The sequence below is a fragment of the Urocampus carinirostris genome, chromosome 5, assembly GCF_059441175.1.
Source record: "Urocampus carinirostris isolate Australia breed hairy pipefish chromosome 5, RoL_Ucar_1.0, whole genome shotgun sequence".
In the NCBI taxonomy this organism is placed as follows: Eukaryota; Metazoa; Chordata; class Actinopteri; order Syngnathiformes; family Syngnathidae; genus Urocampus; species Urocampus carinirostris.
Window position 1 is genome coordinate 1,666,569 of NC_142353.1, and position 25,453 is coordinate 1,692,021.

Below are 25,453 nucleotides of genomic sequence, written 5' to 3' on the forward strand. Positions count from 1 at the left end.
ACAGGATTTTGTGAGGTTTTACCAAGTGTATTATGTTTTCCTGAGATGTAAACCACACCACAAATACATGCAATTCACAGCCTCATTCCTTTATATTGTGGCACATCTACCTATGGATTTAATTCGTTCTGGGAGTACCTTTGTAACCTGAAAACTTCTTAGGTAGAGACACATTTTCTATGTACCGTAAATTCCGGACTATAAGGCGCACCTGATTATAAGCCGCACCCCCACATTTCGGGAGGAAAACGGATTTAATACACACATAAGCCGCACGCATCCACATAGAGAAAATAAGTCCTTTTTAACTGAACAATTTCAATGGGGAGAACCTGTATAAATTTGTTGCTTTTGCTTGCTAATTGTCAGACGTATTATACTATACCTCTAGCCACTAGGTTGAAATGCTAATTTCCAGCGAAAGGGCTGAATCAAGGTCCTGACCTGACCTACTCATGTTGACACTCCTAGAATCTCATGGTCGGCTGATTAAATGGAAAATGTTACCAGTGGTTATCATTTGATGCAGAATATATTTTGAGACAAAATTCAACAAAACTGCTGAACCCACTCTCCAGACAAAAGCTCATACTTGAGCACATTTTATTTCACTGTGTGACATCTGATAAGATTTATGAAAAAAATAAAGCCAAAAGCCGGTGTCCCAAAAATCCCACTCTAAACTTGTCTCCCTCTCGCAATTATCGTATTTTCACGACTATAAGGCTCACCTAAAAGCCTTTATTTTTTTTCAAAAGCTGACCATGCGCCTTATAATACAGTGCGCCTTATATATGGTTTAATCTTGAGTCGCAAGGTCTAAGGCAAGCAGCCGCCGACTAGATTTTGCCCCGTAGGCGAAGTAGTCCGCAATGTATGCTGGGATATATATATATATACCAGCGTTTCATTTCCTTAACCAATGTGTCAATCATCATTTGAATCGGTCTCTATTGGCTAAAGTTATTCTGAGGTAAAGGAGGCGGGTCCTTTTTAGCATTTACAGGCTCGCATAGGCTAAAGCGGGGCAATTTACCTGCCAAATCTGACTCCCCTGTTATATGGACCCTGTTTGAGATATAGACTTGTGACTTGTAGGGTACCCTGCTGTGACATAAATATGTAAGCACAATGATTTTGAAGAGCTTCAGAACGTTTCTCATAAGATTACTATTATTATTAATAATAATAGTAGTAATAAAACGAACTAGATTTGTTGAACACCTATTCAGTCACATCACAAAATAGAGGTATTTCTCTGTAGTTGGATCCCAAAGCCAAAAAAACATAATAGTTTTAAAGTGTGTCTTACTTTGCAAACAGTATAGGCAGGTAAATCCAATTTTAAATGAAAAAAAAGAGTTGTTTACACCACGGGATCCAATGCAACCAGGGTTTCATTCTCAATAAAATACATTACATATGGCTATTATAGTACATCAAATAAAGGCTATTTGTGTACAATTAGTTGTGATCATGGATATCATAGCGTACATTGATTCGTCTCTGGTGTTGGTGACTTTTTCTTCCGTGTTAACAAACGCATTTTGTAGAATACGATCGCGCTTTATTGTTTTAATAAACGCGTTATATAGACTACGTTCGCTTAATTGTTTTAATTAACTCGCTTTATTTTTTTAATAAACTTATTATATAGAATGCGATCGCTTTTGTCGGAGCGCAGCAGAATGCGCGATCACGCGAGGGGGGAGGATTTTGCAGGGGAAGGTTGGACGCCGCGTGTTTTAATGTATCCGCCTTTTTAGACTCGTCCTTGAATTCATGTTCATATTTTGTCTCGTAATGACGTTTAACACTTGACATGCGAGGTACAACACTCTCGGGGTATAATGCACAAACAGCACGGTCATTTTTTTTGCACAAAGCCCCATTCGTCTGTCCACGCTGGCTGGAAAGAACGAGATTTTTCCGCTCGAGGAGCCATCATGATTCGGCTGTCGTGATTAGTTCACTTATCACACGCCAGTGTTTCTGTGGGAGGGTTAAAACAGATCTCTCCTCCTCTGCGAGGCACCGCGCAGACACACACTCACCGTAAACCCGCTAATCAATGAAAGCACGCAATGAAAGCACGCAGTGAAAATGTCTGAATTTCAGGTAAAAATGCGCATTTAAAAAAAAAAATCACTGGTTAACCCTACGCGTGCCACTGCTGGGACGCGTGCCATAGGTTGCCGACCCCGGATGCTTCTCGGCAGATTTTTTTTTAAATTTGTCAGTATTATTGCGGTCACTTTTCGTCACTTTTGGCTAAAGTTACTCTGAGGTAAAGAAGGCATGTGCATTTTAGTATTTCCAGGCTCGCATAGCCTAAAGCGGGGCAAAACAAAACCGGCAATTGGCCAAGAAAGATTAATGTGAAACACACGTTAGGTTGCTTTACGGCATGGAGGAAACACTTTTTACTAGTCTGTATTTGTAAACAGGAATTATGGGGCTAAACAGACAGCTAGCAACAAGCAACGTCCATCGATGCAGATGCTTCTAGGCGGATTTTTCGTTTATTTGTCGGCAGTATTGCGTGTTTTGGAGTGTGTAAATATTTTACACGGTTCGATTAACTACACTCTCGGATGTAAGAGGAACATGGTTGCGTATTATTATTGAACGTGACAACTTTGGTGAGCTACCCCCGCTTTATATTTTCCCAGTATCTTGTTTCAGACTGATCTATATGTTTCTGTGATGAGTCTATTTTTAAATTCAATTCAATTCAAGTGTTTATTGTCATATGCACAGTTAAGAATCAGGTTTCCCTGCACAATGAAATTCGTACTTTGCTGTCGGCACAGTTGCATGCAAGAAAGAAAATAGAAACTAAGAAATGGTTGGCTTTTCTTGAATCCCAAGAGTTCAACCTTCCTAATGATATGTGGAATGACGCATTTGAGTGATTGATGACATCGTACAGACACCGTGTCCGTATGTGTGTGTCCGTACGCGTCTGAGACACGTAATTGCTTATTTGCGAGCCGTAGGAATAAGTTTGACTGAACTATCTGACTGTTTTGTTGACGTTCACACTGTAGCGCCTAATAATCCGGTGCGCCTTATGTATGGAAAATATAGGGGCGGGGGGGGGGATTATTTTTGGTGTGTGTGCCTTATAACCGAGTGCGCCTTATAGTCGGGAAAATACCGTACTTAAGATATTTGAGGCTCAAATTTCCCTCCTTTTCTCATAAATAATTGGTTTCAAAGCAAAGTGCAAGCAGAGTTATTTTGTAAAAACATCACAAAATTTCTGCAAACAAGGATCCCAACGTATTTAACTTCAGTGCAGACGGCGCGGGGGGTGCTTGCGCTCTTTGCAGAGATCTATTCATCCCCTACCGCTCACCCAACCCAATAGCTCTCCTCTGTGCTCCCCTGGCGTTTTGGCGTATTTTTTTTTTCTGTGGATATTCATCATAAAATCAATTATTTGTGACGTTACATATAAAAGATTCCTTAACTGTAATCTGTAGTTAAAAATGTGCCCTGCATATACCGGACTGTACCGTCATCAATCTCAGCGTTGGCTCAATAGGCTTCACTCACGCAAATTTTGAACGATATGAATAAAATTTGCATTGTATCAATTTTGGCTCCGGGGCACACGGCACTCACAAAAAGAGCCATATATGGCTCATGAGCCATAGATTCCCCGACCCTTGGTCTAAGCCGTGTCTGCATGGAAGACCAAACTGCATTAGGTCAAACCACAGGACATGTATCTTCTGCTGTCTACTGATTATTTCATTGACCTCTGCTTGTTAAGGTTAGCCCTGATTTGGAAATATTCTAAATGCACTGGATGCCCTTACCCATTTGTTGGTACAGCAATGAGTTTTGACTTACCGGGCTGTGAAATTCCTTCCTTCTAAACAGGAGAAATCCCACCTCATCACAGGAGGAAACAATGAATTCCACAAACCGAACCACAGGCAATAGGTCATTCTATCAACAGAAAGATTGGGCAACATGAGATCAACACTGCACCTCTGCCTGAATTCATCTACCACACAGGTGTCAATGAGTCAATGTGGGCAGCATTCAAGTAAGGTCACATTCTTCTGGACCAAAGAATCTTTCCCACCCCCAACCCTGAGGCAGCCAGCACCAACGAAACAAATCTTGCAGTGAGTGCATATCATCACATGCCGATCTAAGCGTGCAGTTGTTGCACCCTGCATTTTCGGAATATGGCTTGTTTGTACCGAAGCTCACCACTTGTCTGACTGGTCTAACCTTTCATCTCAGAAGCACTCCCAGGAGACATGTAACTACATAACACAGGATGTTCTTGCACCTTGTTGATTCGAGTTCAAACACCACAGAGACTACTTCTGAAATTTGATATGCCATATAAAAACAGTGACGTAATTTTATCTGACAAATCCAACCTGCCTGCAAAATAACTCTCATGTCTGATGGAGTTGTTCATAGCTCAGCATCTAAAACGGGCTATAGACAAACAGTTTGTGACACAACAAACTGCCCTGTGGTGAGCAAGTGGGCACGGAGCCACAGCTGTGTCTCTCGAAGACATGTCCACTAGAGGCCTGAAAGACAACAACTTCACTCTGGGAGGCCTTTTTTTCAACCCTCTGACACAAAGACACTTTTTCATGACTCCCACCTCATTTTGTTCAGATATTAGGAACAGAGAGGTATCTGTGTCCTAATGTGTCAATCCCACTATCCAGGAGCTTTGAGAAAAGTCCATCTTCTGCATTGAATGCAATCACACCACAATTAAAATGTCAATGATACAAAGGCCCTGCTTCATTATAATTAACAATTATGTGCATTTTGAGAAAGCAACCAGTCAATTGTTATATCAACTGTCTCGTGTCTCAAAGCATGGCACTCAAACAAAAGTAGTAACCAATTTCCACATGACTTTAACCACACAGTTTTATTTCTGGGTGAGACACTTCCGGCCAAGTTAAAACAAATTGAAATGTACTCCGTTACTACCCACTACTGCTCGCAAGTAGACCATAACAAATAACTAACCTTTAGGGGACACATCGTGCATGCTCAGTAACAATGTGTCATTATGGTTGTAGTGGTTCTTAAATTATTAAGCCCATAACATTATGTAAAGAGAGGAATTGGATAGTCACTTTATATTGTTTTAATGTTGACTTTTGTTGTTAACAAAATATTTAAAGGGCATTTGCCGATTTACAGTTGACCAGTGTTTCATGTTGTATTTGATTTTTTAATTTCACACTGTTGTGTTAACACACTTTATATTGTTGAGCTGTTTACTTTTGTTCTGTGAAATTCCTTCAAGTACATGAGCATAAGTCTACTTGCGCAGTTATCTGACAAGAGATTCTGTGATAAACCCTACAGAATGAAACTCAATTTATATTGTTTAACAGTTGACTATTGTTGTAAACAAAATATTTAAAGAGCAGTTGCCGACTGACGCTTGACCAGTGTTTCATGTTGTGTTTGATTTTTTATTTTACACTGCAGTGTTAACACACTTTATATTGTTGAGCTGTTTACTTTATTTCTGTGAAATTCCTTCTGTTTTACAGTTGACTAAAGTGAAAAGAATAAGATTTAATTTATTAAACTCATTTAATGTTTTCTGCTGATTGTTATATTATTGTATTGTTTACTGTTTATTTTTGTTACACTTTAAGTGTGGGATAAATCTGTTGCTGGTGAGTTGCAATAAATATTGCAAGGTCCTGACCACTAACCACTATGACTGACAACCACTAACCACTCTACTGAGACAGCATTGATTAAGGTATCCAATGATCTTCTACTGGCAATGGACTGCGGCGCTTCATCACTCTTGCTGCTGCTGGACCTTAGTGCTACCTTTGACACTGTGGACCATAATATCTTACTAGAACGGTTGAAAAAATGGATTGGTATCCCAGGAACCGTACCCATATGGTTCAGATCCTTCCTCTCAGATAGGACGCACTGTGTTAAATATGGTGACATCTGAGCCCTTTAGTGTTACCTGTGGTGTTTCGCAGGGTTCAGTACTTGGCCCCCTTCTTTTCAGCATTTACATGCTTCCATTAGTTTATATCATTCGCAAGTATAATATCAGTTTTCATTGCTACGCAGATGACACTCAACTATATCTTCCGATGGAGGAATCTGCCACACTCAACTGTGGAAATTTATGGAAATTTGGAGGCCTCCCTCACTGAGATAAGAGAATGGATGTCACTCAACTTATTGCACCTGTCAGGGACGACCAGAACAGAGCAGGAGACCCCAGAGCGTTCGTACAATTCTTTATTTGGGGAAGCGTAAGGGTTAGCGGGAGACGTGATCAATCGTAGCGTGGGACGAAGGCAGGTCGAGTTTACCAGGACTGAAGAGAAGATCGTAGCGTGGACGGAAGCAGGTCGGATCGAAGGCAGACGGGCAGAATCAAGTAAACAACAAGGCAGGTAATCGGGAGTGTCTTACGAATACAGGAGTAAATCCTCCGACCAGGAGTTCTCCGCGTAACGCGTTTAAAAGGGGAGCATTGACCAATCAGGAAGCACATTCCAGCGCGCCACATGATTACCCCAGGTGACTCCACTTGGGTAATCATGACAGAACCCCCCCCTCAAGGGACGGCTCCAGAAGTCCCCCAGAAAAAATAATAAAAATAAATTTAACCCAAGACACGTCACAGGGAAACACAGGCAGAATCAGAAGAGTCCAGACTCAGGGGGGTCGGATTCAGAAGAGTCCAGACTCAGGGGGGGTCAGATTCAGAAGAGTCCAGACTCAGGGGGGGTCAGATTCAGAAGAGTCCAGACTCAGGGGGGGTCGGATTCAGAAGAGTCCAGACTCAGGGGGGGTCAGATTCAGAAGAGTCCAGACTCAGGGGGGGTCAGATTCAGAAGAGTCCAGACTCAGGGGGGGTCAGATTCAGAAGAGTCGGACTCCGGGGAGCGGAAAGGGAACAGACAAGACAGGAGAGGAAAGACGGGACAAAATCAGGGCAGGCATGGGAGTCGAACAGGCAGGCATGGGAGTCGAACAGGCAGGCATGGGAGTCGAACAGGCAGGCATGGGAGTCGAACAGGCAGGCTTGGGAGTCGAACAGGCAGGCATGGGAGTCGAACAGGCAGACTTGGGAGTCGAACAGGCAGGCTTGGGAGTCGAACAGGCAGGCTTGGGAGTCGAACAGGCAGGCTTGGGAGTCGAACAGGCAGGCTTGGGAGTCGAACAGGCAGGCATGGGAGTCGAACAGGCAGGCATGGGAGTCGAACAGGCAGGCATGGGAGTCATTGCGCAGTCATACGGCCGGAGGTGCCTTAGCCAATTTCGCCACGTCGGAAATGACTTGCCGAACTGCACAACAGGAATCGCGCTGCTGATTCAGACTTTCATAGCGGTCAGGGGGCAGATGTACGAACGCGGGGTCCATTCTGGTCGGAGGATTCTGTCAGGGACGACCAGAACAGAGCAGGAGACCCCAGAGCGTTCGTACAATTCTTTATTTGGGGAAGCGTAAGGGTTAGCGGGAGACGTGATCAATCGTAGCGTGGGACGAAGGCAGGTCGAGTTTACCAGGACTGAAGAGAAGATCGTAGCGTGGACGGAAGCAGGTCGGATCGAAGGCAGACGGGCAGAATCAAGTAAACAACAAGGCAGGTAATCGGGAGTGTCTTACGAATACAGGAGTAAATCCTCCGACCAGGAGTTCTCCGCGTAACGCGTTTAAAAGGGGAGCATTGACCAATCAGGAAGCACATTCCAGCGCGCCACATGATTACCCCAGGTGACTCCACTTGGGTAATCATGACAGCACCCTAACTCTGAAAAGACCGAAATGCTAGTTATTGGTCCATCTGACTTGTTCTCAAAAACGCCTCTGAATATGACAAATGTAAAATCACCCAGAGTGACTCAGTCAAAAATTTAGGTGTCATATTTGACCCCGATCTGTCCTTTTAAACACACGTTAAGAATATTCCGAGAACAGCAACATTGCTAAAATTCGCCCTATGCTGTCTCAGTCGGATGCGGAGATTATAATTCATGCGTTTGTGACTTCCCGTCTCCAATACTGTAATGCATTACTTTCCGGTCTCCCGAAGTCCAAATCAAGAGCCTTCAGCTGTTACAAAATGCTGAAGTGAGGCTTTTAACTAAGGGCCCGGTCACACAGCCTTTCACGGGCGTATCGAGGCTGAATCACGGCCAGAAATTTCTGCCCGTGAAGCAGACGCTGTTGGACGCTTTGAGATCGCGATACAGACGAGATACAGCCGTGCTTTACACGCGGCAAGAAATTCACACGCGGTTGGCCGCGCGAAAAAGTTTTGCGCTGCTCAAAACTTTAGACCACAGGTAACTGCGGGCGGCACACGTGGTACACACGAGGTAATGACGCGGTACAGACGCGGAACGACGTGCTACGGCCGCGGCCAGGGCGTGGTTACACTCAGGTAGGACGCGAAATTTTAGCGGGTAATCGCGGGTGGAGCACGGTCATAGCACGTTTGTTCTGCGCCTGTATCGTGGTGTTATCACGTGAATTAGCGTGTGTAACGCGTGTGACGGTCAAACGCCTTTCTCCGCGTATATACAGCGCGATTTGCCGAGCACACGTCAGTTGTGCTTGAGACGTCAAGGGGTGAACATGGATCCCCGTCACCGTAGTGACCTCGTCTTAATCCATTTTTATACCTTGACATTTCTTTTCATTTTATAAAAAGATCTCATCTCATCTCATTAGCTGTACCGCTTATCCTTATTAAGGTCGCGGGGGGGCTGGAGCCCATCCCAGCCATCTCCAGGCAGTGGGCAGGGGACACCCTGAACTGGTTGCCAGCCAATCGCAGGGCACACGGGGACAGACAACTCACTCGCTCAGTCACACCTAGGGACAATTTGGACCGGCCGATTTACCTGAAATGCATGTCTTTGGAATGTGGGAGGAAACCGCATTGTCTACCGCGGGCAACCACGGGCAAAAAAAAATTGCAAAATTTTACCCGCGATACAGACGCAAAAAGGCTGTGTGACCGGGCCCTAAGACAAGAAAGTTTGATCACATTACCCCGATTTTAGCTAACCTGCATTGGCTCAAGCTTAAGATGTGATTTCAAGGTTCTGTTGGTAGTATACAAAATCATGCATGAACTTGCTCCCTCATATCTTTCAGATTTAATTTCCCCCCATGTTCCGGTCCAGAGCCTTCGTTCTGAAAATGCTGGTCTACTAGTGATCCAAGAGCCAAGAAGAGATCGGCAGGTTCGAGAGCATTCTCCATTCGGGCCCCGGTGCTGTGGAATTCTCTTCCCCCTGAGATTCGATCTGCAACCTCAGTGGAAATGTTTAAATCTAAGCTTAAAACACACTTTTATTCTATAGAATATGAATAACCTATATTTTATGTTGACAATATCTGTGTATTATTTGCCCTAATGTAAGTTTTAGATAAGGTGATGGTGTCGTAATAATCTATGGTTTGCAATAATCTGTGGTCTGTGCAGCCCTTTGAGATTATTATTGATTAAGGGCTATACAAATAAATAAACATGACTATGACACAACTACTTGTCTGTTCTCCTCCCTATTCAATTGACTAGAATACTGCTTAAATTCTATGACATAAAACTTCTTTCTAAAGTAACGGAAATAGTTGCTTTGCCTGGTAACTAGTTGTTTTTACTGTATAATAATTCAGTTACTAACTCAGTTACATTAAGGAAGAAGTAGTTGGTAACTATAACTAGCACTACTAATTTTCTTATTGGGCAAGGCCGTGAGAATTTTGTCAGAAATTGAACCGGTCCATGGTACAGAAAAGGGTTGGCGACCACTGCTCTAAATTAATTAATGAACAATCTAGTCGATCTCTCACCCTGATGATTAAATGGCCAATCTGTATTCAATTGTTCGATCTGTTTTCTCCACTTTATTGAGGATTAAATCTTCCATTTACGTGTTACAATAAATGCCACCCTAAACTTATCTTCTGCTTTCTCTGCGTCACTGTTCAAACGTTGCCATAGAAATTGTAGATTTCCACGTGTTTTTTTCATGACTTTGGCATCAAATGTCACAAAGGTTGTCTGTAGACTTTGATGGATCAATCTCTCTCACACCAGCCGTCCCTTAGGCTTTCATGTGCTTATCGCTGACCACTGTCTGTCTGGCTGACCGCCTCACTGCTCATTCGCACTTAGAGGCATCACACAGACCTTCAGCTCCCTCAAAAAAACTGCACTTACAAAACTCAGTTACCAAAACCATGAATGTTAGCCAGGTTCGCAGCACAAAAAATCCACTCCCCTGCCTCTTTTGTCTTTCGGTGGCAAAATTATTCAGTCTGATGACGTCAATGAATTGTCTCACCCATCTCTAGCTTTGCATTTATTTCAGGCACGCCAAAGTCCAGCCCGTAATTGATTTTTTACTTACCCACGGCCACTGTCATGAAATTGATTATATGTGGCCCTGTCAGCATTGTAGACCACAGTATAAAATACAGTTGTACAAAAACATCACAATCTGCAGGACCTGGTATTCCCAGGCGCTGTCCCATCCAAGCACTAATCAGGCCCGACCCTGCTTAGCTTCCGAGATCGGCATGTTCGGGGTAGTATGGCCGTAAGCCTCCATGATCTGGTACCTTATCGTGGTGGAGGAGTTTGTGTGTCCCAATGATCCTAGGAGCTATGTTGTCTGGGGCTTTAAGCACCTGGTAGGGTCACCCATGACAAACAGGTTCTAGGTGATCAAAAGACCTCTCATGATGACATGAAACTTTGGTCCACGATTTCCCACGCCCGTACACGTGTTACCGGGCCCCCACCTCTGGAGATAGGCCTGGAGGTGGGTCCCACGGGGTCCGGCCGGGCACAGCCTGAAGTGATGACGTGGGACCCTCTTCCCATGGGCTCACCACCTGTGGGAGGGGCCAAACGAGTCGGGTGCGTAGGGAGCTGGGTAGAAGCCAAAGGAAGGTCCTTGGGCAGCCGATCCCCGGCTACAGAAACTGACGTTTGAGACATGGAATGTTACCTCTATGGTGGGAAGGAACCCGAGTTGGTGTGTGAGGTTGAGATGTTCCCACTAGATATAGTCGGACTCAACTTCACACACAGCTTGGGCTCTGGTACCAGTCCTCTCCAGAGGGGTTGAGTCGGAGTGGACCATGTTCTGTGCCTCCATTGTCGAGGCGGCTGATTGGAGCTGTGGCCGTAAGGTAGTCGGTGCCTGCCGTGGAGGCAACCCTCAGACCCGTTGGCGGTCACCGGCAGTGAGGGATGCGGTCAAGCTAAAGAAGGAGTCTGTGGGACTCTGGAAGCAGCTGGCAGTTGCGGAATGAAACTTCGGCAGTTGCAAAGGTAAAATTTTGAGCATGGGAGGAGTTTGGCGAAGCCAAGGAAGGCGACTTCTGAACGGATTCGAGAAAATTCTGGTCCTAGAGGGGGAAGTGGTGAAAGGAAATGATCTGCATTTATATAGCGCTTTTCAAGTCAAGACTTCCCAAAGCGCTTTACAGTGTGCTTCACATTTCCCAACAGCGGCCGTGCAGCCATGTAAGGCGCTAACCTGCTTATTGGGGGCCTTAGGGGTTCAGTGTCTTACCCAAGGAGACTTCAACGTGTAACATAGAGGATTCAAACTGCGATCTCTTGATCCCAAGACGAGTGCTTTACCTCCTGCTACTGACCTCGACCCGGGACGTTGTGAATCGGTAGGCAGAGTACTTCGAAGACTTCCTAAATCCTCCTTTGAGGAAACAGAGCCAGGGGACTCCAAAGTGGGCTCTCATATCTCTGAGGTTAAAGTCACTGAGGGGGTCAAAAAGCTCCTCAGTGGCAGGGCCCCAGGGACTGATGAGATCCGCCCAAATTTCATCAAGGCTCTGGATGTTCTTGTGGTCCAGGCTCTGCAACATCGCGTGGACATCGTGGAGAGAGCCTTTGGATTGGCAGACTAGGGTAATGGTTTCCCTTTTCAAGAAGAGGGCCGAGGAGTGTGTTCGAAGTCCAGGCCTCCCTGGCAGGGTCTATTCGGGGGTTCTGGAGAGGAGGGTCCAGCAGGAAGTCAAATCTTGGATTCAAGAGGTGCAGTGTGGTATTAGTCCCGGCCGTGGAACAGTGGACCAGCTCTACACACTCTGCAGGGTCCTTGAGGGTGCATGGGTGTTTGCCTATGCGGTCTACATGTGTTTTGTGGACTTGGAGAAGGCAATTGACTGTGTTGCTTGGGAAGCCCTGTGAGGGGTGCTTTGGGGTGCTATTATTGAGAGATAAAATGTTGAACATAACAGGCAGTGGTACAAGGTTTTTATTTCTGCCCATTCCAAATAATAGATGGATAATAAAAACTTGTGATATTCAATATTTGCAATTATACGCTATACTCAATCTTCATAACAAAGCAAATTCCCCAAACATACAAGCATCTGAAATACCAAAACATAAGAAACAAAAAAATGCAATTTTTTAGCCTATAAAGGAACTCAAAGTATGGGTAAGCATTTTTGTTTGTGATGGAATTTTTAATGATGATGAGAGCGCCTAACCCTTACCACAGGTTTACCAAAGACATAGATGACAAAATGAATGAATAGGCATTGGGTTTTACCTTATCACTCTATGTTTAGTCCGCACTAGAGACAAATGTTAATTCCGTTTTGAATTTCACATGCTACAATTACAATAATTTTGTCACTCAAAATGCTTACAATGGAAGAACATAATATAACTTATTGTCATTGTAACACGTGAAACGCACAACAAAATTAACATTTGTCTCTGGTACCATAACTTCAACTAATGTGATAACGAGATCGAATTTACTGCCTCTTCACAAGTCATCTACACTGCTAATGGTCCAGTGCTCTGACAAGTAAGATATTCTTGGACCGGTTAAGACACGGCATGGCACAAAATACTTTTTTCTTTTTTTCTATGAACAACCCACAGAGTGATTTTTGGAATTATTTTTTTCACAAATAGTGTTATGTTTTTTCTGACATAGTCTGTGAAGAATCCAAAAGGGTTATTAGATTGTGGCTTTCTCCAAAATAATTTATTTTTATATTTATTTACTCCTGAAATAGTCACACTTTTCCTGTAACAAACTGACTCCAGGCCCTCATCAGAGAAGGAAAAAATGTATGTGGATCTCAAATAAAAAAGTTTGGGGCCCCTGTTTTAAACCAAGTTTCATAAAGACTCACTCTTAAACACTCATCTTTGTCTTTGTTCTTTCACTTTTTTTTTCATGGACATTTCCACATTCATGTATTTGCAAATGCTACGGAGGCATATAATAAAGGTGACTGCTGGGGGGTTTCTCTCCAGAGGGCCTTTTCAGCCTCAGGCCGTGGCCATGATGGGATTAAGAAAAGGCCGGGAGCGTGTCCACGTTTGGTGCCGAGAAGGACCATTCTGTGACGACTCACCAACTGCAGTACTATTGTTTCTCTTTTTAGAAGACCCACTCCAGGTGCCAGGCAATGGAGAAGATGCTCCAAACTTTCCCAGGAATGAGAACGACTGCCCAAAATAGTTCCATTTAACACCCCAACGTACGCCACTCAGGAACCTAAAGGCCGAAGGCTTGTCTTTCTTACTTTTTCTCTTCTCTTGTGCACTCACTCTTTTAAATCTAAATTTCCTCTTTTTTTGGGAAGCATTTGGGGCCCAGTGGGAGGACAGTTGTTTTGTCCCCGTCCTTTAGCTGATTTACATTTCCACAGCTTCCCTATCAAAGTGGCCATTGTCAGTTCTGACCTATGAAAATTACAGAGGACACTGGGGGGCTTTCTCCTTTGACAGGCTAGCTACTCCACAGATGAGGGTGCACACACTAAAATATACATAAACAGTATAAACACACACCCACAGGATACACCCTCCGCTTTTTGTTTATTCAGATTTTACGCAGATTCCGAGCCAATAGCCCTCTGCTCCGCTGTGCCGTTCTTTCTAAATAGATTTAAGAAGGAGGGAATGAGAGGGAGGAGCGAGTCAACCAGGAATAAGAAGAGGCGTCCATTTGCACACCAATTGTTTCTCCTTCTCTCTGGGCCAGGGAAAAGAGAAAGACTACCTCTCTCCCTCTGAAACCACCGTCCCTCTTCCACCTCCTGCTGCTCCTCCGCCTGCTTGACCCCCCTCGATTGTGAAAGCAGCGTGAATGGAGAGCTACATTCATTGGGGATGAATGGGATGGGATGGAAGTGGGGGGGGGGTCAATTCTGACCACCTCAGCCCTCCCATACCCCAACCACATGTGCAGCATATTAACATATGAAGCCCTGTCACTGCTATGCCATCCCTCCCAAATGACCCCATTCTCTTGCACACAGTACGGCTTTAAGTCAGGTGCAAAAACATTTTATCACCGGAAATCTCTGGGCATTGAAGGGCATGCGAATTGCGATCATTTTCAGGTAACACGAGTCGGCTGCAGCCCGTACATCGTCAACATATTTTCTTATCTCTTGGTTACCTTTCTTTTTTGTTGTAGGTCTTTGGGACTTTTCTATGGTGTTCAAATGGCTTTACTAAACCTGACTACTGTCACAATCACATGTATTGGGAACACCTGTGCTCAGGTTTTGGCGCCAACAGCCAGGACAGCTGATTGGCGCACCCTGTACATTTAAATCCCCAGCTTCCGGTAACACTTGGTCTGATTGTACTCACGCTACCTGTTGCCTTCAGCTCAGTAAGCCCGTACCTCTGACTCTTTGCCTGCTCGCTGTTTTCTTCTGATTGATCTCCGTTGCCGACCCGTTTCTGTAATTGCCTACGACCTGCCCTGCCCGTCTGACTCCTTAACTCTTTTCCGAATACTACGACGCCCTTCTTCTCCAGCCCCGGCCAACAAAACTACGATTACGCCTGTCCGCGACCATTCCCGCCATGCCTTCACCTGCCTGTCAAGTTCTGTCAATCCGCCAACCAACAGATCGAAGAATCCCACCTTGTCATTTCCTTCCTTTCAATAAAACCAAGAAACGAGCGCAAGTGATCTGTGTTCCTTTCGTCCTGTCTGACAACTATAGCCAAAACCTTTCTTTTTTGTTGTAGGCCTTTGGGACTTTTCTATGGTGTTTAAATGGCTTTACTAAACCTGACTATAGCCAATACTCTGATCATTTTAATTTTGAAATATGTTCAAATGAACCTAAAAAGTATTAACCATCCATCCATTATCTGCTCCTCTTATCCTCAGTAGGGCCACGGGGTTGCTGGAATCTATCCCAGCTATCTTTGGGCAGTGGGCAGGGGACACCCTAAACCGGTTGCCAGCCAGTCGCAGGGCACGCAGAGGCATACAACTCACTTGCTCATTCACAGCTAGGGACAATTTGGACCGGCCAATAAACATGTCATGCATGGTTTTTTGGGGGGAATGTGGGAGGAAACCGGAGTGCCCGGAGGAAACTGCTGCAAGCACGGGGAGAACATGCCAAATCCACTGGTAGCTGGATTTTATCCTATAACCTCAGAGAGAGTGTTCCAACTACAGGGGAATCACACTTCTCAGCCTCCCTGGTAAGGTCTATTCAGGGGTACTGTAGAGGAGGGTCCGCCAGGAAGTCAAATCTCGGATTCAGGAGGAACAGTGTTGTTTTCGTCCTGGCCGTGGAACACTGGACCAGCTCTACACACTCTGCAGGGTCTTTGAGGGTGCATGGGAGTTTGCCTGTCCAGTCTACATGTGTTTTGTGGACTTGGAGAAGGCATTCGACCATGTTCCTCGGGAGGCCCTGTAGGGGGTGCTTCGGGATTATGGGGTACCGCACAGTCTTATCCGGGCTGTGCGGTCCCTGTATGCCCGGTGCCAGAGTATGGTCCGCATTGCAGGCAGTAAGTCGGATTCGTTCCTGGTGAGGGTTGGATTCCGCCAGGGCTGCCCTTTGTCACCGATTCTGTTCATAACTTTTATGGACAGAATTTCTAGGAGCAGCCTTGGTGGGGATGGAGTCCGGTTTGGGGGCCTCAGCATTGCGTCACTGCTTTTTGCAGATGACGTGGCGCTGTTGGCTTCCTCAGGCCGTGATCTTCAGCTCCGCTGGAGCGATTCGCAGCCGAGTGTGAAGCGGCCGGGATGAGGATCAGCACCTCCAAGTCCGAGACCATGGTAGTCAGTCGGAAAAGGGTGGCATGCTCCCTCCGGGTTGGGGAGGAGATATTTCCCCAAGTGGAGGAGTTTAAGTATCTTGGGGTCTTGTTCACGAGTGAGGGTAGGATGGAAAGGGAGATCGACAGACGGGTGCAGCGTCTGCCGTCATTCGGACCCTGCACCGGTCCGTCGTGGTGAAGAGGGAGCTGAGCCGAAAGGCAAAGCTCTCGATCTACCGGTTGATCTACGTTCCTACCCTCACCTATGGTCATGAACTTTGGGTCATGACCGAAAGAACACAATCCCGGATATTAGTGGCCGAAATGAGTTTACTCCGCAGGGTGTCTGGGTTCTCCCTTAGGGCCCGGTCACACAGCCGTTTGTGTCTGAATCACGGCCAGAAATTTCTGCCTGTGAGGCGGACGCTGTTGGACGCTTTGAGATCGCCATACAGACGAGATACAGCAGTGCTTTACACGCGGTCGGAAATTCACACGCGGTTCGCAGCGCGAAAAAGTTTTGCGCTGCTCAAAACTTTAGACCACGTGTTAACCGCGGGCGGCACACGAGGTAATGACGCGGAAATGACGCGGAACAACGTGCTCTGGCTGCGGCCAGGGCGTGGTTACACATGGGTAGGACGCGAAATTTCAGCGGGTAATCGTGGGTGGAACACGGTCATAGCATGTTCTGCGCCTGTATCGTGGTGTTCTTACGTGAAATTAGCGTGTTACACGTGTGACGGTCAAACGCCTTTCTCCGCGTATATACAGCGCGATTTGCCGAGCACACGTCAGTTGTGCTCGAGACGTCAAGGGGTGGACATGGATCCCCGTCACTGTAGTGACCTCGTCTTAATTCATTTTTATTTCTTGACATTTCTTTTCATTTCATAACAAGATAATAAAATAAAAATGAAAAACTATTACAATAATAACATATTGGCTTCTTCGGTGCCATAGCTTGAAATCTTGATCTTCACGGGACTGTGTCTTGAGCGGTTATGGTTTCTACAGCCCGGTGTTATGCCGAGAAATGCATCCCTGCCGAGATTTGCATCCCCTCGCTACTACAACCACTTTTACCTCGTTTTATCTCACTTTTAGGGAATGTAATGGCGAACATATAACCAAATCCACTTCGTCTTGCATTTGTTGGGAATGTAATACAACATAAACCATTCCGTCTTTGTTTATGTTGTGAACGTAATCGAACGGTAATGCACACCGTATATAAATCACTTTTGAGAACTGTTATGCACTCTCCCGTAAAACTTGCAGAAATAAGCTTTATGGTAGAGTGCATAACAGTTTCAATACCAGCGATTTGAATAGAAAAAGGCAAAATAAACATGTTACCTGCTCAAAAGTGATTTGTATACGGCGTGCATTACCGTTCGATTACATTCACAACAAATACAAAGACGGAATGGTTTAAGTTGTATTACATTCCCAACAAATGCAAGACGAAGTGGCTTTGGTTATATGTACGCCATTAAATTCCCTAAAAGTGATATAAAAGTTTGATAAAACGAGGTAAAAGTGGTTGTAGTAGCGAGGGGATGCAAATCCCGGCAAGGATGCATTTCTCGGCATAACGCCGGCTCGGCAGCTTTTATACCCGTGGTCCACACGAGAAAATGACGCGGAAATGACGCGATGAGGAAGCGGAACAGTCGCCGGCGTCTGTTTTGCGGGCATACCACCGATGAACAGCGGGTTCGCCAATTTTGCGCATTTTCCATCGCGGGCAACCACGGGCAAAAAAAAATACGCAAAATTTTACCCGCGATACAGACGCAAACGGCTGTGTGACCGGGCCCTTAGAGATAAGGTGAGGAGCTCAGTCATCCGGGAGGGACTCTGTTTAGAGCCACTGCTCCTCCGCGTTCAGAGGAGCCAGTTGAGGTGGCTCGGCATCTGATAAGTAAGACTCCTGGACGCCTCCCTCGGGAGGTGTTCCGGGCATGTCCCACCGGCAGGAGGCCCCGGGGGCGACCCAGGACACGCTGGAGAGACTATGTCTCTCGGCTGGCTTGGGAACGCCTCGGGATCCCGTCGGATGAGCTGGAGGAGGTGGCTGGGGAGAGGGACGTGTGGGCTTCCCTTTTAAGGCTGCTGCCCCCGCGACCCGACCTCGGATAAGCGGAAGATAATGGATGGATGGATGGATGAAATAAAAAGCACAACAGGTCTAAACATAAAATATAAAGACCAAACAAACAACAGCCAAGAAGGACCAAAATCGATTACTTGTTGCAAAACAAATAACCAAATTAGAGTACAGGTCTGTGCACAATAACTTGCATGTGTATTCAAGGAAGTGCTAAGATGCATTTGTGTCAAAAGATTTTAACTTGAGTTATTGTTTTTGGGTTGTTTTTTTTTGCACAGATATTACTTGCACTATGTCTAGTCCACTTATGATTTCAGTTTTGGCTCTAGCTAGTGTTCAATAATTTTGTTGTTAAAGCTGGGTCGAAACCAACCCTAACATAACAAATTTCAATTAAACAATTTTATAATGTAGTGATTTTTCAAAATTGATTTTGTTAAAATATCCATTTATGACAAAGTCAAAGAGCCTTGATACACATTTCTGTGGTTTTTGAAAGCATATTACAACCCAAAACGGGTCTGTGACGACTTTAACACAAGAGGATGGTTAACAGCTGGGAGAACTATTGGAAAACAAGAACATCTTAGTGGCAAAAGGACTTGTCTCAAAAATGTTTTGAAAAAAAAAGAGTGAGAAAAGAGCAAGCTTCAGAACCGGAATTGAAAGCGGAACCGTTGAGCAATAAGCAAATCTAAAAACCATTGAGCTGTTAAGAAAACTGGAAAAACTTTCAAAATATGTGAGTAGAGGGCCAAAGAAAACGTACCTTGGGCCCTTGCTGCACAGTGACCTTTTTAGCCTGCCTTTCCTGTTAGACTTTCCCTAATCGAGACAGTGCGTCACACGCAGCAAGTCTCCAAATTCAACACGTTAACCCCTTGAAGGCTAAACAGCAGCCATCCACAGGGACTTTTAATGCACAATATTTGGCAGGAGCCAGGAACCACTCCACAGTACTTCCTCCAGGCTCTATTTGTTTTACAGCGCTGAGAATTTCATGACAATATTACATTTTTTTCTCTTGGATGTGGCTGACAATTGTTTGAAATAAAAATATTTGATTTAGATTCAAAATTCCAATTTCTTTAACATTTGGGGTAAGACATTAACTTGTGTAAGCAGACAGAGTGACATCTGTATTCATACCCTGAACAACGCAGAGATGGTGCTTTCACCGTACATATGGTAAATGGGGTATCAATGTATTCAAGTCAGGATTACGTGGAGATTGCCAACATAATAAAATTGCCACCACTTTTCAATGAATCAGTCCTGAAGATGCTGATTTCTGGACAAAGGAGGATGCGATTTATTAACACAAATTGGAAACACCAAACAAAAACAAACCAGGTATTAAAACAACTAGCAAAGTGTAAAAAACAAAAACATGACATGATAACCGAAGACAGGGTGTAGGTGGCATGGAAACAGACACGAAGATGACAATGACCCGGCCACCAAAGGGCCCATCAGAACCTTCCAATACCCTGTTCTGCATAATGTCTCAGTGTCAAGGGTAAGGTCCCTTGGCTGTTTCGCGAGGGAAAGGTTGCTCAGCCGTATCCTGTCCCGGCAGCGAGGGAAAGGTCCCTCGGGCACTTCTGAATCCTGTCCCAGCGGCGAGGGGGCGGTCCCTTGGCCGTCTCTTGTTACTGTCCTGTTGGCGAGAAGGTTCCTGTCCTGGCGATGAGAAGGTGACTCAGTTGGTTCTGGCCCGGTTTTGGCGGGACAGACAAGTACATTTAGACGTTCCCAGTCTGCTACAGCCTATGTTCTGGCAATCCTTCATTTTGGTCCACCTACATAACGTGACATAAACCAAATTGATTTATTCGAACAAAATTCTGCTCATGAGAGGACTAACTCAACCCTCTCAATAGGACAGCCAGCAGTCCGAATAAGAGCATCAGAATTCTATGGTGTCAAATGGCTTTACTAAACATGACTATAGCCAATACTCAAATTGTTGCCTGAGTTAGGGTGGACGCACCCTTAGAGCACATAGTTATTAATCACTGCCTGAGCACTGACATCAGGCAGCCAGTAAACATTAATTAGGACCACCCAATGGCCAGGTTGATGTCATTAGCTAAATGAGTTCGTTTATGTGTCTGTGTTTGCAGGGCCACAATAATGAAAAGGAGAGTGGGCAATGGGAAGTGAAAGGAATAGATTTTGGGGGAAGAAAAAACGAGATGTGGGATTATCTTATCCAATGCCCTGTTATGGTGACATGCCCTTCAGGAGATTCCACAGGGAGAAAGAGAGACATAGAGTAATGGAGCAGTGGTGTAGTTACACAAGCACATACACCACAAACTCTTTCCACAGGCAAACCATGGAAAGAAAGGCATCAAATTGGAACTCCTCCACAATCATTGAGTTGAGCCCCTCACAAACCATCAGCCACCCATAGTTTTACAATCCAGGAATCTCTTGGGTATTAGGTCAGAAAGCATGGGTTTTCTATGTTCAGTAGGACAGAGAGCAGCATTGTGTTGCATTCAATGTGGAAGCTTTAATGTTAACACCCCTGTGGTTGGAGGATGTGTAATGTGGCCTAGATTATTTTGGAACTCCACTCCACCCATGTGGGTTGACATCATTTGAAACCTCAGCAATATTGCGCAAGACAACACAGTACATCACCCTGACTTTTACTTAACTTTGCATTGAATTGCAAATTAAGTCTAAACACGTTATGATTTTAAGTGTCAGTAATGTTTAGGCCATGAATAGGGAACCAATTTGAGCTGGATGTCCATAATAGCAAAATGTTTTTCATTCATTAATTTTTTGAGGGAGAGAGACACACCTTATATTTTAAGAAATAATTCAGCACAACTGCCCAACCCACTCTCCAGACTAAATCTTTTTTATTTTTTTTATTTTACTTTGCACATTAGATGATTTGATACAATTTATGAAACAAGAATAACAACAATGCCTGTGACCCATATCAACAAATGTAACACTTTAAACTTGTTTCCCATCAGCAATTACTGAAGATCATTGAGGCTTCGGGGGGGTTTTTTTGTTCTGTTTTGTTTTTTATGGGAAAAAATACGTGCAACGGAGTTCTTTTGTAAAAATGTCACAAAATATTCCAAATAGTATATTGACATATTTACCTTCAGTGCAGTGCTGGGCAGAGAGAAGTGTGCTGAGTGGATAGCTTTGACAACTGATACCATTCACCCAATCAAACTTGGCTGGCGTTTATGGCTGTTAGCAGTTTTTTTGTGGGTTTTCTTCATAAAGTTTCTCAAAAGTGAACCTAAATTATTTAATGAGCTTCTGTTTAAAGTATTACTTAGGGAGGCAACAGCCTTGACTGAGTCATAGACTTGCAACATTTTGGGTGAAATTCGTTGTTTTTGTGATATCGTTCACATATCTCTATCTATATCTGTGACTTCTGTGCATCTCCTGTGTGAACGCGACAAGTGTCTCGCTTGTGCAGAGGAGGATAATTGACGTCCCACGCAATGCGTCCATTGTTTGCAGAAATGCGCATGGATGATAACTGCGTAGAAATTTAAATGTTATTGTTATTTTCTCAGTGCTTAATTTCATGAAACAGTGTAATTTTCCCATCCGGACCAGGACTGACTATATCTTAAAAGTATTACAACACATCTGCTATGTATGTTTTTTGTTAGGTGGCGCAGAAACTTATGGCTGATTAGAATGAAAATAAAGGATTGTTGACGCCAGGCTAACGTGTCTGTCAGGACTGTTGCTCGAGCTTTCACAAAAGACGGCATAATTTCTGATGAGCCGCACTGCATTGAAAGGGAACCTTTTGATGTTGATTTAATGAAGCTGTTCTGGTCAGAAATAGAGGATGAGGATTTGGCCAGTTTTGTTTGATATGCATGACCGGTATCAAACTCTGTTTTTCTCCAGCTCTGCAGACGGGCCCATGTGGAAGAGGCAGGAACTGCACGCACAGGTTGTCAAAATGAGTACGGTATTTATTGACAAAATCAGAACCAATGGACCAAACTGTTTGTTTCGTAGGCTCTAAACAACCAACAAAATGTCCAAACAAGAAACTACTAACAAAACCAAATTTGACAAAGTTCAAAACTAGAAACAACAACCAAAACAAAGTAACAAAAGAACCAGTAAACGAACCTGGCGTGGTGGTGAAAATGAAACTGAGGATGACAAAAATGCCCCGTATAGAGTTTGCTGGAAAAAAATGTCCTTTTAAAGGGTTCATGATGACTGGGCACAGGTGTGTGATAATTGGACACACCTGTGCCCAGTTCAAAACGCCTGTTGGGGCCTTCTGGTGGTGCGAGGTATGTCAGACCCTAACTAGCTTTTTTTGTATCCATGCCTTTTACTTTTTAATCAATACTTAAATAAACCACAACAAAACTTCCGTTGTATTTGAAATATGCAAACGGGTATGCTTGTCTATTTATAAAGCTGCACCTCCACCCTATCGTGCGGTGAGCCCTGTGTATTATTGAATACAGAAAACGGACCAGCTACGGAGACTGCGCCTTTTAACACGGTGTACCCTGTGGTTGTGAATATACGGTACTTGGTTAGTATCAATAATATCGCTAATTGGATCGATCTGCCCACTCTTAATGAACAGTAAATTCCAAAACATGTGGTATAATGCAGCGGTCCAAAGTATATTTCCATATTTGGTAGCAGTGAAATATGCTGCATACACTTATCGTAAGATTAAATGTCAATGCATGCATCAAGTACACACTTGTGTCTTCAGTCCTGCTCTGGTTTGTGTTTTACCTCAGCAGCTTCCCTGAGGTGTTTGGGAGGCAGACACTGTGTTGAAACGGTCTCCATGCATGGTTTCAGATGGCCTGGTGTGGCTGGTTGTGGTCACGCCTGTTGAGTCTGCCTCACCACCGCATGATGAATCACATCCCCGCTCCATCTTAAATCACATACACAAACACACAGTCAGAGTCAGTGCCGCCATTTTCTCGCATGTCTCGCAGTGGCAAAAACAAAAGAAACAAATGTTCATCTCCCCTCCGCTTGCATGTAGAATAATGTTAACAAGCGCAGTCAGAGCTTTCAGCAGCAGTGCACAGCCGAAAAGGCAGGAAAGCTACCGAGCAGCAAAAGAGAGAAAAGAGAATGCGGAAATTTGAACCTCAGACCTCTGCTGTCAGGGTCTTTTTCCTCTGATTTGTGCCCATGGCCTAGTCCGATCCATGCACCACAGATAGCGCCACTCATGCCCCAGTAGGCTTATTGGAGCAGTTGAATGAATACCGAGGTCTTTGCCTAAAAGCTAAAAGTGAGAAAATCAGGATGGACGGACAAAAAGTTATGTCGTCCAGTTTGCTTTGTAATTTTGTGCTCGTCCTTTCAAAATGCAACACAGCACATCAATCAATGGGATCAGATTGAGATTGAGATATACTTTAGTGTCATTCTTGTACACGTGTATACAGAACAAAATGTCGATACATCTGACGCGCACAGTTTCCTTGAATGTACAAATATAAATAAAATGTTGTATTGAGTTGGAGTATTGAAGTACTAATAATATACAAAATAATTATAGCTATGTATAGTATTTGCAGTAGTGCAAGGAGTGCAAGAGGAGCAGCTAACCAGATGTGCAAAATGGGCAGTCAGGTAAACAAGTCACTATACAATAACAATAACACTGGAGTACGAGAGGAGAACAGATGTGCAAAGGAGTAGCTAGGTATTGCCAGTAGAGCAAAAAAAAAAAAAAACAGATGTACAGATTACCAGCTGTGTAGGCTTACTATTATTGGTTAATGCTGGCAAAGGCCTTCCAGATTCACATCCAGTTGGTCAAAAAAATAAAAAGATCAGTGGTAACAGAAAGGAAGTAAATTCAAGGAAAGTATAAATCTGCTCTTTCCATTTGTTTCTGAGTAAATTGGCCTTTCTGTGCAAGTTAATACCAAAACCCTGATTCGTGGTCTGTTGCTCTGTTTTTTTCAGACACATTTAAATGTAAGGTTATCATCCCCCCAAAAAAGTTAAATGTTTTCTCTATTATGTATGGGTTGAAAATGCCTAATTGAGTTCAAAGAGCCTTTATGCTATTTTTTCACCACCACATGCTTTTGTTTACTTTTAGGAAAGCAATTCAGAGCGGAACACATTCGGTAGGAGGACTTGGAGGCCCAGGTTAGTGGTGGAGAGTCATGTCAAACTTGTCCCCAGGTTTTTTTGATGATTAATCGTTTGCTCAACATGTGCTGTAAACGGTAAGGTATTTTGAAATATTACACACTACAAAAAATACAAAAAGTACAACACTAAGCTGTTAGTTATCGAGGTAACATTGGCAGTTATGTAGTTTAGCACAGGGGTTGGGAACCTTTAATCCCTAATGCCCCCAATAAGCAGGTAGGTGCCTTGCATGGCTGACTCCCTATTGGTGTGTGAGTGTGTGTGCAAAGCACATTGTAAAGCGCTTTGGGAGGTCTTAAAAAGCGCTATATAAATGCAGACCATTTACATCTATTGTGATACGAATCCCTTGTAAGGCTTAATTTTTGGGCTGTAACATTCCTGTCCAGTGTCTGAATTTTGTTTTTTGTCTTTGAACATACTTATTTGCACGCACAACATGAAAGTGTTTCACAGAGGCTGCAGTAACGACAGAAGTCAGAGTTGGCGGCCGCGTGTAAAAACTTCTAAAGTCTGTACAGCGCCATTATACCAGAAGAGAGGGTGTAAATCAAAACTTCAAGGAATTTTGTATCATAAAAATATCCTTAAGGCTAACGGTGAATATGCATTTTATGTTTCCGCTAATAAGAGTAAATGCTTAGTGCAGGGGTCTCAGACTTGCGGCCCAGGAGCCAATTGTGGCCTCCGGGATGATAGTTTGACGCCCCTGACTTAATATGAAAGTTAAAAGAACAGTGTGTATTATTTACCCACTAGGTGTCGTTGTATTTTGTCGGGCCACTGAAAATGAGTGCAAAAAGCACAACGGAAGAAAAAAAATAGAGAGAGTCAAAGTGACAAAAACTCAGTTCATTACTATTGAAAGAAATATAAATAAGAAAAAAAAAGAAAAAGAAAAAAGGTGAAAAGAGAAATAAAGGAAAGAAAAAGAAAAGAGAAAAAAGAAAAAAAAAGAAATAAGACTAAAAGTAAAACAAAAGACATATATAAAACACTTTCCTTTTAAGAACTGTGGAATGTTTTAATCTTTGCTGTTTTTGTGGAAAACCCCTTTTGGCCCAACCTTCAA

At 44.0% G+C, this 25,453-nt stretch overlaps 1 long non-coding RNA gene across 4 annotated transcripts in view; it reads right to left on the reverse strand.

The window, feature by feature from the left end:
* LOC148364948 (uncharacterized) overlaps nt 1-25,453 on the reverse strand; it is a 49,917-nt gene that overhangs the window by 22,392 nt on the left and 2,072 nt on the right. For 3 of the 4 annotated variants that reach the window (XR_015850449.1, XR_015850450.1, XR_015850448.1), the window contains one exon: nt 22,987-23,134. This is a non-coding gene — a long non-coding RNA (uncharacterized LOC148364948). Of the gene's footprint in view, nt 1-3,861; nt 4,011-22,986; nt 23,135-25,453 lie in introns of those variants that run through there. The other variant, XR_015850451.1, reaches the window with a different exon arrangement.